This window comes from Myxine glutinosa, chromosome 1, assembly GCF_964187855.1.
Source record: "Myxine glutinosa chromosome 1, kmMyxGlut1.1, whole genome shotgun sequence".
Taxonomy (NCBI): Eukaryota; Metazoa; Chordata; class Myxini; order Myxiniformes; family Myxinidae; genus Myxine; species Myxine glutinosa.
In genome coordinates this window covers 176,204,272-176,219,271 of record NC_136261.1, presented here as the reverse complement: position 1 = coordinate 176,219,271, position 15,000 = coordinate 176,204,272, and the positions used below count along the sequence as shown (strand labels likewise).

Here is a 15,000-nt window from a genome sequence, read left to right as displayed (position 1 = left end):
GGGCCCTCAGCCTTACCTGGCCTGGCACGCCAGTTGGTGCTGCAACAGTGAATGTTCATTGGCCCACTGACAGTTTTAACATTCCGGTTCTTCCGATTGGGTGGCACAGTCCCCTTGCTGACATACAAGAATACCCATGCAGAGTTTGCCAGTTCATCCTGGACGGATTGTGAGACACGCTGTCGTACTTCTGTGATGTTGTCTGTACAGAAGTGATGTAGTTCTGCAGCATTGCGAATGGTGCATTGTCATCTGGTAATGCTCAACAATGGCACACAGACCATCTGCAAAGGACTTCCCTCCATGTGAGCTCTCAAAATAGTTGTGGGTGATGGTGGTGCCATACTCATTGGGTGATGGGACAAATCTGAAAATATTCTTGCTTACCGGTATTGTGCTGCGCAGCAATCTGAGAACTATTCAACATTGAGTAACTCGTACTTCTGCTTCAGGTATGGGTACGCCAGTGACATAAATGAGGAACTAAATCTGCATTGCGTTTCACATCATTGCTAATGAAGATGACTGCTTCTTTATGGGTGAATGGACCAGCCACCTCTGCAGCATTGACAAAGGCCATCACAGGATGGATGGTGACTTGTGCGTTGGACCAGTGAGTACTCTGGACCTCATCCTGTGATGTGCAGCCATAGTTCTCTGCATAGTCGATAATGAGAATCGCCGACTTGGGGGGGCATGGTGGCCTTGCACTGCTTCAGCCGAGCTTGTTGCCGGGCAGCACAGAACAGGTGACACCAAAAGTGGTCAGAGCCTCTTCCGTCACCAGATCTGTCACAGAGCAAACCATATTTGTCCTCCGTCATTTTCTCCACCTTCACCCAAACATCGTACTTAATAGTACCCAAACCATGTTAATCTCCAAGTGGCTTATAGTGGGTGTTGATGGCATGCACACCACATATTCCGCATGCATAGTCTATGCATTTGTAGCCAGGGAATTCGTCGTATGGACACAAAATCACCTTGAAAATGTCCCTGACTGAAAAAATATATATATTGGGTACCGCCTCTAAGGCGCTGCTTTGGGCAAATGAGATTTTTCAGATTTTATAAAAGAACACAGAGTAATTCAGGGTCACTGATTCTAACAATTGCCTCCAAAAGGTGGTGAGATCAAAACTGGGAAAAAAAAGTTCAACCAATGGATCAAAAAAAAAAAAAAAAACTTTTGCAAAATTGTTATTATGCTCTCTTCGAAACAAGACAATTTGACACAATGGTGGGATTTACCCCAACTTCATCAATTATGGCCTTCGGGAAGCTGGCCGTTAGTGTCAGTGTCAGCTTGGGTCGAGTGGCCAGGCAAACCAACTGCGGACAGCGTAGGATATGGTGGGGGATGAACGCCGGGGTGCCCGCTGCTACGACGGCTCCAAGAAGAAGTCGCAGTGGTCGCCTGAGTAGCAGTCGCATCACTTTCATCATTGCTACTGACTTCTGCCAACGGTACGATGGAACCAGCAGCACCAATTTTCTGCACCTTCTGCTTGCTCCTTTCTTCCTCGGCCTGATTACGAACGTAGGCGAGCCTGGCGATGGTGCACTTTCTGCAACGGAACCTTGTCATAGGCGTCGAAAGATGCTATGCAGTCAGTCTTCATCGACTACAGGAAAAGGCGATCCTCCCGGCTCGTGACCAGCTGTTCAACGTTGGCCGGCCACAACTGGAAGGACGCATCCAGCCGTTTTTCCGTGGCCTACAGTTTGGTGAGCGTGACAGGGGTTCGATCTATGCGCGGTCAGGATCTTCATCATCTTGCAGTTGGTGCCCAGAAGCTGTATGAGCAAAATGCACCCCCTGGTGGTCAGAGCCCGTGGGTATGTTGGCTTTCTCATAAAAGTCGGTGGTCTGGAGCATGACGAGCTGCGCAGACGCCCATTTGGGGGAGAGCACCAGGACAGCCGTTGCACTTTGCCACCACACCCTTCTCAATGTGATGCATGAGACAGAGCAGGACTTAACGGCAGGTGGTGACACGTATTCTCGTTATCTGTGCATCCTTATCGATGGCGTTGCCCAAACCGAACCGGCCTGTCGCGTTGCCATTGGTGTTCTGGCCATGAGAGAGTCCGGACTGTCCGGCATACGAGCAGGTGTCAGCTGAAGTGTAGCAGATGGTGCCCATTAGCAGGGGTACCCGATTTTTATACTTGTACTTTCGGATACCCGAAACATGGTACAAGATACATAAAGCCATGTACCACGTTTCAGCTGAATATGTTTAAGTGTATGGGGAAAAAAGTCTGGAAAATCACAGGTGGGTGGGGGGTGGACAGACACCAAACTTGTGGGCCCCTCCAGTGAAACCGGTATGGGACTAATAAAATAATTTTATAGGGATTAAGGATTATGTTAATGTATCGATGCAATGACGACGTATTTAAGGCATAGGTGGGCAAAAATTCACACAAGTACGAAGTAAGAAGAGTCACCGATGCCATCCATTTACCCGGATCTGGCCGCGGATTTTTAATGGAGAAAACTCGCCAACAATGTCCATGTTGATGTTCTACTCTGTGTTCTTCCTGTCTCACGCAGTCAGCCTTCTCGCTCTGGGTTATTCTCCTTTCGTGTTCACTTTTATATAACAATTCGCTCTGCAGGCCAGACGTGAAACAAAGATGAGAAGGACCTAAATAAGACAAGGATGGACAACAGATACAACTTCAAAACGACAGTCGCATTTACCTGTAATCTGCACATTCGTTAGTCCATTCACAAAAACAACTTCCTTGCATATCTATTTTATAAGATAGGATCTTTTATAAGATCTAAGTCTCTAAGAGATAGTTGTCTGCTTGAGTGCTTAAACCACGTGCCAAGCGTTCCACAAGAAACTTGGTAACTGAACACACCCCAGTACTTCAAGCGGTCCACAAGAAACTTGGTAACTGAACACACACCCCAGTACTTCGAGCACTCCACAATTTGGTAACTGAACACACCCCAGTACTTCAAGCGGTCCACAAGAAACTTGGGAACTGAACACACCCCAGTACTTCAAGCACTCCACAATTTGGTAACTAAACACACCCCAGTACTTCGAGCACTCCACAATTTGGTAACTGAACACACCCCAGTACTTCAAGCACTCCACAAGAAACTTGGTAACTGCACACACCCCAGTACTTTGAGCGGTCCACAAGAAACTTGGGAACTGAACACACCAGTACTTCAAGCACTCCACAATTTGGTAACTGAACACACCCCAGTACTTCAAGCACTCCACAAGAAACTTGGTAACTGCACACACCCCAGTACTTTGAGCGGTCCACAAGAAACTTGGGAACTGAACACCCCAGTACTTCAAGCACTCCACAATTTGGTAACTGAACACATCCCAGTACTTCAAGCACTCCACAATTTGGTAACTGAACAAGGCCCAGTACTTCAAGCACTCCACAATTTGGTAACTGAACACACCCCAGTACTTCAAGCACTCCACAAGAAACTTGGTAACTGCACACACCCCAGTACTTTGAGCAGTCCACAAGAAACTTGGGAACTGAACACCCCAGTACTTCAAGCACTCCACATTTTGGTAACTGAACACACCCCAGTACTTCAAGCACTCCACAATTTGGTAACTGAACACACCCCAGTACTTCAAGCACTTCACAAGAAACTTGGTAACTGCACACACCCCAGTACTTCAAGCACCCTACAATTTGGTAACTGAACACACCCCAATACTTCGAGCGTTCCAACGGTAAGAAATATCGATTCATCTTTTTCATCACACGTAGTTCTAATGTAATGATAATAATCGATCTCTGTTATTTAAAATAGTTAAGATAAAAAGTTAAGTATCAATTTAATTAATTAATCAATCAACGACTGTACAACACCAAAAAGTCTGAAATTAGATTGATCGATCATTTTTAACGACAGAACCGGTCGAAATAGTTTTTCATTTATTATTTTCCAGGTACATCAAGACATACATATCTATCGCTCCCCTGTGGGATTGCTAAAAAAAAAAAATCACTATCGAGTCGCTCTCCTGTCACCAATACTTTTGTCTGGGTTAAACAAATACCGAAACAAAAGCTTATATCAGGGGATTTTAAAACGAATGGAATAAACTACAAAATACCACATAGTTAAACCAAAGGAAAACCATTACTTACGAAAGCACGGGAGGAACCCTGAAGCGCGAAATTCGAAAAACCCACGCGAACGATGATTTACCGGTGAACATGACAGATGTACTTCCTGCCGTCGATTTATCTAATGCATGGCGATTACATTCAAAATTATCAACGTAGGTCGAGACGAATAAAACAATGAAGTGGGAAAGAAAAAACAACGTTTTGAAACTCTCCAAAAACAATCATCCACACTATACCGTCATGGCCGCCATACAATGTACAAAACTTCAGTAACTTTTCACACGTGGATCATTCCCAAGTCAAACCTAATATAAAGGTGTTCAGTTATCAAGCGACTTTCAATGAAAAATCGCACCCGTGCACTGGCAGATCCGGGGGAGGGGGGGAGGGGGAGGGGTGCAGAGGGTGTAACCCTCCAGGATTAACTTCGGATTTTCGGTGATAAATTCAAAAGCTATGAATATCCTGGAACGGCCCTCGTGTCCAGATTATTTTGAATAAGGAACGTTCCAGGCGGCTGACCAACGCTCAGAGGTTTTAAATCACTTTTGCTTTATTATAAAATTAAAACACTCCAAGTGCGACGGTAAAAAAACCATGCTTTCTTCACATAAATTTCGTCACAGGAATTCTTCCGGATTATTTGTAGTTAATGAGCCTAATTAACTCGGTAGATCATAACAATCATTTCGGTATAACCACACAAATCAGAAATTCCACATCACGAAGCTACAGTAGCACTAAACAAAAACATGCCGCACGCATGCACACACACATACACAGACAGACACGCGCACACACACACGCGCACACACACAAACACACACACACACACACGCACACACACACACATACAAACACACACACGCAAGCACACACACATACACATACACACACACACGCGCACATACACACACACACACACGCGCGTGCGCACGCACACGCACACGCACACATACACACACAGACACACGCACACATACACACACAGACACACACACACGCACACATGCATGCACACACACACACATAGTCACATACATGCACACACACACACATAGTCACATACATGCACACACACACACATAGTCACATACATGCACACACGCACACACACACATAGTCACATACACGCGCACACACACACACATTTTTTTGTTTGTTTGTTTTTTTTCTCACAATTCTATCTCTTATGATTTTCAATTCTTATGTCTCTTTTTCAATTCTTATTAAAACAAGTACAAAAAGTTTTAATTAAAACAAAAGCCGCGTCGATGTTACACAATGCCTAGATGCAGCTGTGCCTATAACGTCGATGTTATAGGCACAGCACATTCCTATTGATTCGATTACTTGATGTTATTTTTGTGCAAAGTGAAAATATATCTCGGCAATTTCCCGTGTGTGGCGACGAATTTTTAATATATCTCGGCATTTTCCCGTCTGTTATTTCAGGCGGTGTATGACTGACCATGCCGCGATTTAAAAAATATATATCTCGGCAATTTCCCGTATGTGGCGACACGTGAACGAAGCTATGCTCCTCTCTCCACATTATTGTGACGACGTATAAATTAAATATTTCATCGTGACGATTGTCATCAAATGAACGAATTTTTAATATATCTCGGCATTTTCCCGTCTGTTATTTCGGGCGGTGTATGACTGACTATGCCGCGATTTAAACAAAATATATATATATATCTCGGCATTTTCCCGTCTCTTATTTCGGGCGGTGTATGACTGACCATGCCGCGATTTAAAAAAAAAAATCTCAATGGACTTGAAGTTACAGACCTTTGAGAATTCATTTCGTTCTATAAAGGGTAACTTTCATCGGATTTTCTTCCCGGTTTTTTTCAACCGAGTCTAAAACTATGTTAGCGACTGTGAAAAATGAAATGATATATCGAATTTGATTTGAAATAAAACTGTGTGAGAGAGGAAGACACCACGGGCCTACAAAACAGGCCTCAAAGCTATGCGAGTTAATAAAATGGTGGATATTTGTTTATATGAGGCCTCTCCCAGAATGGGTGCAGCTATGGTTCCCAGAATGGGTGGAGCTTTGAGGTTTTGTCTTCTCTGCAAGAACAACAAGAAGAAGAAGAACAAGAAGAAGAACAACAACAACAGCAGAGGGCACTCTATGACCAGCGTCTGCGACGTGGCTAAAAATGCATTTAATTAATTGTACAGTATTGGTTGTTCCTAAACTTAAATATGAATAATTTAAAGGATTTCTATAAATGATGTTAATTTCACAACATTCCATATTCAACTTTATTTAAATTGCAAATTTATTAAATTTATTTAAATTTCAACACACACACACACACGCAACCACACACACAGATATACACGCACACACACACACACACACACACACACACACACACACACACACATTTAATTAATTGTACAGTATTGGTTGTTCCTAAACTTAAATATAAATAATTTAAAGGATTGCTGTAAATGATGTTAATTTCACAACATTCCATATTCAACTTTATTTAAATTGTAAATTTATTAAATTTATTTAAATTTCAACACACACACACGCAAACACATACACACATATACACGCACACGCACTCATACACGCACACACGCACACACACACACACAAACAAACACACACACATCCACGCACACACACACGCACACACACACACACACACACACACACACACACGCGCGCGCAAACACACACACACACACACACACACTTAATTAATTGTACAGTATCGGTTGTTCCTAAACTTAAGTATAAATAATTTAAAGGATTGTTGTAAATGATGTTAAATTCACAACATCCCATATTCAACTTTATTTAAATTGTAAACCTCAAACATAGTTCCTCCACCTAAAGCAAGAACCTTAACCCGTAAGCAATTGACTAGTTCCCCGACTGCATGGATCATCAGCTGGGCACCGTTCCTCCTCGAGGTTTCGATCCTTTCAGCCCAGGACCTCTCCAAACGGCGGATCCACAACTTCGATCATGGATCCACATCAATTGATGGTAAATCAGTAGATCCACAACCTCAGTTGCGTCCAGGCAGTCAGTCAACACACACACACACACACACACACACACACACACACACACACACACACACACACACACACACACAAAATGAATCAATTAATATTAGAAGGAACAGCTGGGCAAGTCGGTTCACCAGTTCGTCGATCTGGCCCCATTAGTCATTGCGAATCTGCTGAACTTTGGACCAGAGAAGAATCCAAGGAACTGCAGAAACTTCCAAGAACGCACGAAATATCGTTTGTAACGATCAGTTTTTTAAAATTTCCTGGGTCCCCGAAAGAGATCTCCTCCCCACCCACCCACCCCCGCCTCCGGCGCTATGGCTTGGTGCACACCCCTCAGTCTTGAAATTCCTGGACCCGCCCCTGCCGTGTCCGAAGGAAGCGGTTCAGTTTGGAATTTTTAATATGAAATAGACAAAGCCTAGAAATGAACGAAACCCATGAGAATTACCCTTTATAACCCTCTAGGATTACACTTTGGAATTACCCTTTAGAATTAACCACCATGGTTGAAAAGGTTCTTCATTTGTGATGCGAGGATGGAAGGAAAGACATAGCCAAGTTTGGAAGCGGCTTCACCGCTTAAAACCGAGAAATTCACAGCGCTCAAGCAAAGAACAGAGGTCGAAGGGACCCAAAAAGGGTCTACATGGGTCTATAAGGGTTCTAAGGTTATATAGGGGCCTATAATGGTTCTAAGGGTCTACAATGATCTATAAGGCTTCTAAGGGTAAAAAGGATATTCTTCAATAGGAGTTAGGTCGAAAAGGGTCCAAATGGTCTATAAGGGTCTAAAGGGTATGTTTTTCAATAGTAGTTAGGTCAAAAAGGGTCCAAATGGTCTATAGGGGTCTATAAGGCTTTTAAGGGTCTAAAGGGTATTTTTCAATAAGAGTTAGGTCAAAAAGGGTCCAAATGGTCTATAGGGGGTCGATAAGGCTTCTAAGGGTCTAAAGGGTATTTTTCAATAGGAGTTAGGTCGAAAAGGGTCCAAATGGACTTTAGGGGTCTATAAGGCTTCTAAGGGTCTAAAGGGTAATTTTCAATAGGAGTTAGGTCAAAAAGGGTCCAAATGGTCTATAGGGGTAGATAAGGCTTTTAAGGGTCTAAAGGGTATTTTTCAATAGAAGTTAGGTCGAAAAGGGTCCAAATGGTCTATAGGGGGTCGATAAGGCTTCTAAGGGTCTAAAGGGTATTTTTTCATTGGTAGTAGGAGTCCAAAAGGGTCCAAAGGGTATATAACGGGTTTAAGGATCTCAAGGGTATTTTCCAATAATAGTTAGGGTTGAAAACAGTCAAAGGGGTTCAAAGGGTTAAAAAAAAAAGGTCTTATCCTCGAAAGTATCTTGAAAGGGGGTAAGCTAATTTGCAAACCCATTTCATCTCATTTGCACCCAATCTTGCTGTGGTTTGAATATAACACAGTGCCTGGCTCATTGTCGTGAACACTGTAAGCGACATTTGGCACCGATAAACATGTCTCTGTATTTCTCTGAAACTTCCCACTTCAAGGTACCAGTTCCATTTTCATGCAGCTATCGTTTTCCATGTTCCCTTCTTTCGGTCGGAGAGATCTACTGGCGTAACTGATATACAACACGTCCATGCCCGTGTACCTGTTCTTCAGATATAAGTACTCCTAGCCCGACTGATGACTGGCATCCACCTCCAAGATGGAATCTCTGGATCGGTCAGGACATCCTAAAATTGGGGCTTCGGTCAATTGGTCCTTCAGCCGAGCCGTGGGCCTCATCCCAGGTGTGATGCCAATTAAGCTCCCAGTCCTATAGGCTTACGAGGTTTCTTGCCCTTGATGAATCATTCTACCTGTGAAACACCAGGATGGCAGTTTATAGATGGCGATCGTGATTCAAACCCAGGCTCGACAGTTCCAGGAGAGTGTGCGCACCTTTAGGCCAAACTGCCAGCCCGCATACCTTTCCGCACCTTCCTCACGTCTAAGCTAAGTGCTCATCTTCATTTCGTTGTTATCCCCTTCTCTGGGTCTGGAGTCCAGAGGTTCACCTTCTTCCCTCCACTCCATGTTGGCATGTTGGCCCAAATGGCCTCCTCCCATGTCAAAGTTCTTCATAAGATGAGTTCCCTATTCCTACTCCTGATCCCTTTCTATTCCACAGTTACTTCTCTCTCGTTCCCCGAAACTTTTTGCTCACTTCCCCTGTCTCTGTAGGCCGTTCCTGTCTGCTTCTTGACCTCCGTCGCATCGTTCTTCCCAAACATCCCAACTTTCTCCATCATTTGCCTCGCTGTTTGTCCATGTATTATCCACCATTTCCCCTCTCCTCCAGTGTTGGTCTGTTGATCTCACCCCCGGAGTGGAAAAAAGCCCAATAGAAAAAAAACATCTCCCCGACAGCAAAAAACCTTCCCAGCGATTGCATCCCTGAAACTTTTTGCTCACTTCCCCTGTCTCTGTAAGCCTTTCCTGTCTGTTTCTTGACCTCCGTCGCATCGTCCTTCCCAAACATCCCAACTTTCTCCATCATTTGCCTTGCTGTTTGTCCATGTGTTATCCACCATTTCCCCTGTCCTCCAGTGTTGGTCTGTTGATCTCACCCCCGGAGTGGGAAAAAGCCCAATAGAAAAAAAGATCTCCATGACAGCAAAAAACCTTCCCAGCAATTGCATCCCCTTGTGGATCTTAATTGCCACGTTCATCCATGAATCTGCGGTTTCCTTGTAGAATTTGGAAGTGCACGACGCAACGAGGCTATTTTCAATGTTTCCTGTTTTTCAGTTGAACGGAGGTAGGACAGCTTTTCTTTGGCTTTAGGAAGTTGCTGGCAGTGAACTGCGGTCAGGCACAGCTTGTAATCTAGGCGAAGCGATGGAAAAATCTGTGACTGCAAACCAGAGGGTGGTTTTCACCCCACGATGCAACTGGCAGAACGCGCTGAGCTTTCTGAACCTGCTGGTAAGTTTCTCCCATGTTTGTTCCTTCGTCTTTGTTGTTCCTTTGGCATCAACTCCACAAATGTTTTACAAAGAAATCGATCAACGACTGCATCTCGTGGTTTCTTGAGTCTCGTCTCGGCTTCGTTGGTATGGTCCGCGTGTTCTTGTTTCGTTACCTGTGCCACCGATTGGGGATGGAAGTTATGCTTTCGCCCTTGTCTGGTTGTCTGTCTGTTTGTTTGTGAGCGGGATATCTCATAAGGTTGTGGACGGATCTGGACGAAACTTGGTGGACAGGTTGGGTGTCTGACAAGGACGAATCGATTCGGTTTTGGTGAAGATCCAAATCCAGATCCGGATCTGAGAACTTTCAAAAAAAAATTTAAGTGATTCTTTTCACCCTTGAGTGGTCGGGGCAAAAACATTTATCATGGTATTTCAAAAAGTTGTGGACGGATTATGACTAAACTTGGTGGATGAGTTGGTTCCATGACAAGAACAAGCCGATCGGATTTTGATTCAGGTCCAGATCCAGATCCGGCCTATCAGTGGGGGACAAAACATAAACTATTTGGCCTGGCGGAGATATACGCTCCACTGAGTGTCGTTCTCGATTAGGATTTGTTTTCATCCAAAACTTGTTCCGCACATTGACTTGTCCTCAATCAAATTTGGAACGAAGTGAGCAAACTAGAACGACTATACTGATAAACTTTACTAGAATTTTTTAACATTTATTCCCTCCTGAAGGATTGTTGGCACAATCGTTTTTTGAATAACTATGTTGTGGTTACTGTCAATCCTTGTTGGAAATGGTCTGTCTTAATTACTTTCTTGGGATTCCAAAAGACGCAGTTCCCAAAGGTCAGTCCGAAGTTGAGACAGAGTGAACCAGAACGTTACCGGTAGGGCACACACCTCCGCCAGGCTGAACAGTTTACGTTTTGTATCCACTGATAGGCCTGATCTGGATTTCGGACCTCAACCAAAATCGGAACGGCTTCTTCTTGTCATCTAACCAACTCGTCCACCAAGTTTAGTCATAAGTCATCCACAACGTTTTAAAGCATCATGTTATATATCACTTTTCGCCGCATTTCCCAATGGTGAAGAATCACTTGAAAATTAAATAATTCTCATATCCGAATACATATTCAGATCTTCACCAAAATCCAATCGATTCTTCCTTGTCACACACACAACCTGTCCAAGTATCGTCCAAATCCGTCCACAACTTTTTGAGATATTGTGCTGGGTAAGTATCGTTTTTGGCCCTATCTCCCAATGGTGAAGAATCACTTAAAAAGTTAGAACGGCACTCAGTCGAGAGTATCCCTCCACCAGGTACGTTTTGTATCCACTGATAGGCCGGATCTGGATTCGGACCTGAACCAAAATCGAATCGGCTTGTTCTTGTCACCTAACCAACTCGTTCACCAAGTTGTCATAACTCGTCCATAACTTTTTAAACTATCACGTTATATATCGCTTTTCGCCAGATCTCTCAATGGTGAAGAATCACTCGAAAATTAAATAATTCTCGTATCCGAATCCATATTCAGATCTTCACCAAAATCGAATCGATTCGTCCTTGTCAGACACCCAACCTGTCCAACACGTTTTGTCATAATCCGTCCACAACTTGTTGAGACATCCTGCTTTGTATAGTTTTTGGACCTATCCCTCAATGGTGAAGAATCACTTTCAAAATTCTCAGATCCGAATCCGGATCTTCACCAAAATCTAATCATTTCGTCCTTGTCACATACGGTAACATCTCTGCCAAATTTCGTCCGATTCCATCCACAACTTTTTGAGATATCCTGTTCACAAACAGACAGACAGACAGACACACAGATAGTGATGAAAACATAACAACCATCCACCGTCGGTGGTGGAGGCAAATATCTAAAAATTCTGGAGCTAACAGCTACTCTTGCTAAAAAGGTTTCAATCGTATCTTACAGATCCCACATTCACTGTAAATATTCCTGGATATCTATCTATAATTCCAGTAATCTCTGTGTGTTTGTTTGTTTGTACGTTTGTACGTTTGTTTGTCTGTGACCGCTGTTTCTCGACAACCACGGGTCCGATATACTTTAAACTTGCCAGGTATATTGCTGGGGACCCGAGGATGTGTCTTTTCAAGGTTTCATATTAATCGGACAATTACTTACCGAGCTATGTCCAAAAAACGATTCAACCAATCAGAGAGCAGCGAGCTATCGCGTGTGCCGAACGTGGCGAACACACTCTGCCTCGGATGGCACATTTGAGAGCGTATTCATTTATTTCCCGTCGGCAAACTATGTTGGCGCTATGTTGGCGTTAAACGATGTTTTAAAACTAATTAAAACCCCGGGGGGATTGTCACTGTACTCGCAAGCCGTTCGCCGTTCGCTTTGGCGTTGCGAATGGACCAAAACATTTCATGAACCAAACCATTTCATGTAAAGCGTTCGCCGTTCGCTTTGGCGTTGCGAATGGACCAAAACATTTCATGTACCAAACCATTTCATGTAAATAGAGGGGGGGATATAATTTTAGATATAGATATAGTACGGGCATGCCCTAGTTTATCTAATACTAGCAGGAGTACCCGGCGTTGTCGGGTGAGGGGGGGAGGCTGGAGAGGGAGGGTTGAGGAAGGGAGTGGAGTAAGTAGAAGAGGGTAGAGTGGGGAAGGGAATGGGAGATGTACACTACATATACATCTTTATTTGGGGGGTGGGGAGGCTTTGACATGCTCCTCCGTTTTGGGGGAGGGAGGAAGGGAAGGAAGAAGAATTTACCTGTTTTAAAGAGTGCTTTAACCTCAGTGTTGCCAGGGTAAAAAAGAAGGAAATTGTAATTTTTGTAAATTGGAAAATTTACAAATTGGAAATTGGAAATTGTAAAAATAAGGAAGGACTCCTACAGGTCACACAAGATCTGCCAGCAACCCTCTTATGGTTAAACTGCCAAAATCAAGACTCTCTATTCACCTTCGTTCTTTCATTCCTCTTTTCTCCCACCTCTGGAACAAACTCCCTCACTCTCTTCAATCCCACTCCTCCCTCCAGGTCTTTAAAACAGCTGTTCACCACCATCTCTTATCTTCCCCCATCCCAAAACCTTGATCTTTTCTACCCCCGTTAATTCACCCCAAATCCACTTTTTTGAAATACCAACTTCTTTCCTGGAAGTCCGAGCAGTGTCCATGTGTTTTATACCTCTCTCACCTCCCCCTTCCTATGCCTCCTCCTCCCCCTTCCCATGCCTCCTCCCTCCCCCTTTCCCATGCCTCCTCCCCCCCCTTTCCCATGCCTCCTCCCCCCTTCCCATGCCTCCTCCCACCCCTTCCCATGCCTCCCCTCCCCCCTTCCCATGCCTCCTCCCCTGCCCTTCCCATACCTCCTCCCCCCCCCTTTCCCATTCCTCTTCCCCCCCCTTCCCATGCCTCGCCCCCCTTTCCCATGCCTCCTCCCACCCCCTTCCCATGCCTCCTCCCCTACCCTTCCCATGCCTCCTCCCCTACCCTTCCCATGCCTCCCCCCCTTCCCATGCCTCCTCCCTCCCCTCTTCCCATGCCTCCTCCCTCCCCCCTTCCCATGCCTCCTCCTCCCCCTTCCCATGCCTCCTCCCTCCACCCTTCCCATGCCTCACCCCCCCCCATTCCCATGCCTCCTCCCCTCCCCTTCCCATGCCTCCTCCCCTCCCCTTCCCATGCCTCCTCCTCCCCTTCCCATGCCTCCTCCCCCCCAAGCCCTCTCCCTCCCACAGATCTCCCGATGTCCCTGCTCTCCATCGTCTCCCGCTCCCTTTATCATATTGTTGCAGTTGTTCAAATCCCCACTCCTGACAACAATTTGTTGCGGGGGCCGGGTTCAAAAATCCCCCTCTTTGACAACAATTTTGTTGCGTGATTCCCCTCGGTTAATACCGGAGAATCACAAATACCTTCAAGGTGCACGGATCAAGGTGCACGCGCGTGCCGAAGAACCGCGCGATCGAACCCTCACTTTCCCATACCTTATGGGTACTGAGCGGATTTGCACAGTGTGGAAAGCGGCGTTACCCCACGAGATTTATGGACCGGAGTCTAGCCAAATTCAGTCTCGGATGATGCTAGGCCAATGGAGAAAAGATGTACCGAACAGGTTGGAAAGTAACAACAAAATGTACAGCCTTTTATTTTGAAGGCACAGAGAAACAGAGACGAAGATTCAGCTTATCAATTCTTACCTATCATAATAAACTCCACGGGCGCCTTCACACTCTGACACACTCACACAGGGAATTAAACACACTGGTTATGGGCATACTGATGTACGTGCTGGGATTGCCTCGCTGGTGACCACGTGGTCTGGTGTGCGCAGCTCGCGGCTCGATGAGGTCAGGTACAAAGGACGAACTCCAGCGCAGGTTGAGCTCGATTCAGCGCAGGTGGGACGAGCTGCCGCGCAGACAGAAAACTTCAGCTCAGGTGAGTCGTGTCGAAAGCCAATGCTTGCAGGTCAGCCGGATGGTGCAAAAGATCGGCGCAGAAGCGATTGGTGTCAACGAAGAACAAAGGCCAAAACACGTGGCGTTGGAGCTAAAACAAGAGAGTCCAGAGCAGGGTGTCGTCCACGTGGCAAAATCAAAGGCAAGAGAGTCGTGTCGTCCACGAGGCAAAATCCAAGGCAAGAGAGTCGTGTCGTCCACGAGGCAAAATCCAAGGCAAGAGTGTCGTGTCGTCCAAGTGGCAAAATCCAAGGCAAAGAGAGAACAGAGCAGGAGGTCGTCCTGTCGCAGCAAAATCCCAGGCAAAAGAGAATGATAATGCGCTCCGCATGGGCTTTTACCAGACCCGCCCACCCCCTTCAAAATGTTCCAGAGCCTCCCATTGGCTGAGGCTTGTCGTATCATGGC

General features: G+C 45.2%; 2 protein-coding genes across 3 annotated transcripts in view; one reads left to right on the top strand and one right to left on the bottom strand.

The window, feature by feature from the left end:
• The window catches only part of LOC144892653 (uncharacterized), an 18,003-nt gene extending 13,753 nt beyond the window's left edge, over positions 1–4,250 (bottom strand). For both annotated transcript variants that reach the window (XM_078780448.1, XM_078780443.1), the window contains exons 1-2: positions 4,153–4,250; positions 2,472–2,619 (exon numbers count right to left, since the gene is read on the bottom strand). The gene's annotated coding sequence lies outside the window, so the exon portion shown is untranslated. The remainder of the gene's footprint in view (positions 1–2,471; positions 2,620–4,152) is intronic.
• Positions 4,251–10,040: 5,790 nt separating this feature from the next.
• The window catches only part of LOC137416787 (proto-oncogene tyrosine-protein kinase Src), a 55,471-nt gene continuing 50,511 nt past the window's right edge, over positions 10,041–15,000 (top strand). Inside the window, exon 1 of the mRNA XM_068102414.2 lies at positions 10,041–10,123. The gene's annotated coding sequence lies outside the window, so the exon portion shown is untranslated. The remainder of the gene's footprint in view (positions 10,124–15,000) is intronic.